Source organism: Syngnathus floridae, unplaced genomic scaffold (genome assembly GCF_059516105.1).
Source record: "Syngnathus floridae isolate MCC-2025c unplaced genomic scaffold, RoL_Sflo_1.0 HiC_scaffold_324, whole genome shotgun sequence".
Classification (NCBI taxonomy): domain Eukaryota; kingdom Metazoa; phylum Chordata; class Actinopteri; order Syngnathiformes; family Syngnathidae; genus Syngnathus; species Syngnathus floridae.
The window spans coordinates 22501-26932 of record NW_028284277.1 but is presented as its reverse complement, the minus strand read 5'-3'; positions in this window follow the sequence as shown (position 1 = coordinate 26932).

Sequence of the window (4432 nt, the reverse complement as noted above, 5' to 3'; positions counted from 1 at the left end):
TAAGCGTTTTGCGCGGCTCGCCGAACTTCCACAGCACCTCCAGCCGGTCCTCGGGGTGCTTTCTTCCCAACTATTGACGCCCGAGGAGGCTTCCAGCACCCCGGCTAAGCGTTCTCCGCGTCCCGCTGATCTTCCCGGAGCTTGTAACGGGGAAATACCTCCCTCTAGCGGACACGGCGGGTAAATACGCCACCTCTCGCACTTAGCGCACACACCCGTTGCTGCGCGTCTGATGGCACTTTGAGCGGCCAAACGGCGGGAGTAACTGTCACTCTCTTAAGGTAGGCTCACTTGAGATTTTTTTAACCGTCCGCGGAGGCGACCGGGACCACCGGGACAGCCGGGAGGCCGTGCGCGCGGGCCAAGTGGCCGAAAATAGCTCCAGGCCGACCGGATCGGCTAGTTGTAGGCACCGCGGATGAGATCGCGGAGCATTATTCGACTTCCAGCGGCCCGTGCGCTCACGCACGCCGCCCGGCACCTCCGGGAGGCCGTGCGCATGCGCAAGTTGCCGAAAATAGCTCCTAGCCGACCGGATCGGCTGTTTGTGAGCACCGCGGATGAGATCGCGGAGCTTCATCCGACTTCCAGCGGCCGGTGCGCTCGCGCACTCCACCCGGCACCTCCGGGAGGCCGTGCGCGCGCGCCAAGTGGCCCAAAATAGCTCCAGCCCAGCGGATCTGCACTCCGCGGATGAGATCGCGGAGCTTTTTTCGACTTCCAGCGGCCGGCGCGCACGACGAGCGGACCCGGTGACGGTCCAGCTCCACCCGGTACCTCGCACGGCCCGCTTCTCCCCCCCGCGCGGACTTCCGAGCGCTCGGGGAGACGTTCGGAAGCCGCCGGTGACGTTGGAGCGGGGAAATACCTCCCTCCAGCGGACACGGCGAGTAAATACACCTTCGGCCAAACGGCGGGAGTAACTATGACTCTCTTAAGGTAGCGGCACTCGACATCTTTTTCACGGTTCGTGGACGACCCGGCCGGTTCTCGGGGGTGCTTTTTCTCCTAACTCTTGACCCCCGAGGAGGCTTCCAGAGCCCCGGCTAAGCGTTTTACGCGGCCCGCTGAACTTCCACAGCACCTCCAGCCGGTTCTCCGGGTGCTCCCATCCTCACTGTTTAAGCCGAACGAGGCTTCCAGAGCCCCGGCTAAGCGTTTTACGCGGCCCGCCGAGCTTCCACAGCACCTCCAGCCGGTTCTCATGATGCATTCCTCCTCACTTTCTAAGCCGAACGAGGCTTCCAGAGCCTCGGCTAAGCGTTTTACGCGGCCCGCTGAGCTTCCACAGCACCTCCAGCCGGTTCCCCGGGTGCTTTCCTCCTCACTATTTAAGCCGAACGAGGCTTCCAGAGCCTCGGCGAAGCGTTTTACGCGGCCCGCTGGACTTCCAGAGCACCTCCAGCCGGTTCCCCGGGTGCTTTCCTTCTCACTGTTTAAGCCGAACTAGGCTTCCAGAGCCCCGGCTAAGCGTTTTACGCGGCCCGCCGAGCCTCCACAGCACTTCCAGGCGGTTCTCCGGGTGCTTCACTCCTCACTCTTTAAGCCGAACGAGGCTTCCAGAGCCCCGGCTAAGCGTTTTACGCGGCCCGCTGAGCTTCCACCGCACCTCCAGCCGGTTCCCCGAGTGCTTTACTCCTCACTTTCTAAGCCGAACGAGGCTTCCAGAGCCCCGGCTAAGCGTTCTCCGCGTCCCGCTGATCTTCCCGGAGCTTGTAACGGGGAAATACCTCCCTCTAGCGGACACGGCGGGTAAATACGCCACCTCTCGCACTTAGCGCACACTCGCGTTGCTGCGCGTCTGATGGCACTTTGAGCGGCCAAACGGCGGGAGTAACTGTCACTCTCTTATGGTAGGCTCACTTGAGATTTTTTTAACCGTCCGCGGAGGCTACCGGGACCACCGGGACAGCCGGGAGGCCGTGCGCGCGGGCCAAGTGGCCGAAAATAGCTCCAAGCCCAGCGGATCGGCTGTTTGCAAGCACCGCGGATGAGATCGCGGAGCTTTATCCGACTTCCAGCGGCCGGTGCGCTCGCGCACTCCACCCGGCACCTCCGGGAGGCCGTGCGCGCGCGCCAAGTGGCCCAAAATAGCTCCAGCCCAGCGGATCGGCTCTTTACAAGCACCGCGGATGAGATCGCGGAGCATTATTCGACTTCCAGCGGCCCGTGCGCTCACGCACTCCACCCGGCACCTCCGGGAGGCCGTGCGCGCGCGCCAAGTGGCCGAAAATAGCTCCAAGACGACCGGATCGGCTGTTTACAAGCTCCGCGGATGAGATCGCGGAGCTTTATGCGACTTCCAGCGGCCGGTGCGCTCGCGCACTCCACCCGGCACCTCCGGGAGGCCGTGCGCGCGCGCCAAGTGGCCCAAAATAGCTCCAGCCCAGCGGATCTGCACTTTACAAGCTCCGCGGATGAGATCGCGGAGCTTCATTCGACTTCCAGCGGCCGGTGCGCTCGCGCACTCCACGCGGCACCATCCGGGAGGCCGTGCGCGCGCGCCAAGTGGCCCAAAATAGCTCCAGCCCAGCGGATCGGCTGTTTACAAGCACCGCGGATGAGATCGCGGAGCTTTATTCGACTTCCAGCGGCCGGCGCGCACGACGAGCGGACCAGGTGACGGTCCAGCTCCACACGGTACCTCGCACGGCCCGCTTCTCCCCCCCGCGCGGACTTCCGAGCGCTCGGAGAGACGTTCGGAAGCCGCCGGTGACGTTGGAGCGGGGAAATACCTCCCTCCAGCGGACACGGCGAGTAAATACACCTTCGGCCAAACGGCGGGAGTAACTATGACTCTCTTAAGGTAGCGGCACTCGACATCTTTTTCACGGTTCGTGGAGGACCCGGCCGGTTCTCGGGGGTGCTTTTTCTCCTAACTCTCGACGCCCGAGGAGGCTTCCAGAGCCCCGGCTAAGCGTTTTCCGCTGGCCGATGAGCTTCCAGAGCACCTCCAGCCGGTTCTCATGGGGCTTTCCTCCTAACTCTTGAAGCCCGAGGAGGCTTCCAGAGCCCCGGCTAAGCGTTTTACGCGGCCCGCCGAGCTTCCACAGCACCTCCAGCCGGTTCTCATGATGCATTCCTCCTCACTTTCTAAGCCGAACGAGGCTTCCAGAGCCCCGGCTAAGCGTTTTACGCGGCCCGCCGAGCTTCCACAGCACCTCCAGCCGGTTCTCATGATGCATTCCTCCTCACTTTCTAAGCCGAACGCGGCTTCCAGAGCCCCGGCTAAGCGTTTTACGCGGCCCGCTGGACTTCCACAGCACCTCCAGCCGGTTCCCCGAGTGCTTTCCACCTCACTTTCTAAGCCGAACGAGGCTCCAAGCGCCCCGGCTAAGCGTTCTCCGCGTCCCGGTGATCTTCCCGGAGGTCGTAACGGGGAAATACCTCCCTCCAGCGGACACGGAGAGAAATTACACCGCCTCTCGCACACAGGCGGGTAAACGGCGGGAGTAACTATGACTCTCTTAAGGTAGCCTGACTTGACATCTGTTTAACGGTTCGTGGATAAATACATGATATATACAACTTATGCTCGCATTTACAGCCAAATAATATAAAGTGAGCATTCGGTTATAAACATTGTATTCATAATGTTTATAGGTGATGTTAATATTTATATATTTAATGTTTATAGGTGATGTTAATATTTATATATTTAATGTTTATAGGTGATGTTAATATTTATATATTTATTTTGTACATCATGTTATGGTTGTACGACACTTGCTATAGGATCATGATGTGATCATATCGGCGGGAGTCGGCCCGGGCTCCGGGTGAAGAGGCCGAATTCTCGACACTCGCGGCCGACCGGGGAACCAGCAGAGGCGGACGCATCGCGGTGCGAGAGCCCTTGGCACTTAGAAAAAATTTGGCAAAAGTCGCTCCGGGCTCCGGGTGGAGAGGCCGAATTATCGCCACTCGCGGCCGACCGGGGAACCAGCAGAGGCGGACGCATCGCGGCGCGAGAGCCCTTGGCACTTAGAAAAAAAATGGCAAAAGTCGCTCCGGGCTCCGGGTGAAGAGGCCGAATTCTCGCCACTCGCGGCCGACCGGGGAACCAGCGAAGGCGGGTAAGCTTTCTAGGGAGCCCCGCCGGCTGGTCCGCGGGCCGAACGTGGTCCCGTAAAGTACCGACAGCGGACGCCGACCCACGCCCGGTAAGAACCACCGAGAGGCGGACACGCTCTCCGACGAGCCCCGCCGGCCGTTCCGCGGCGGGAAATGCGCCCTCTGGCGGACACGCCGTTGTAAATGAATGGGCTTTGGCACTTAGTGCATTTTCGCAAAAGTTGAGCCGCGCTCCGGGCGAAGAGGCCGAATTCTCGCTACTCGCGGCCGACCGGGGAACCAGCGAAGGCGGGTAAGCTTTCAAGAGAGCCCCGCCGGCTGGTCCGCGGGCCGAACGTGGTCCCGTAAAGTACCGACA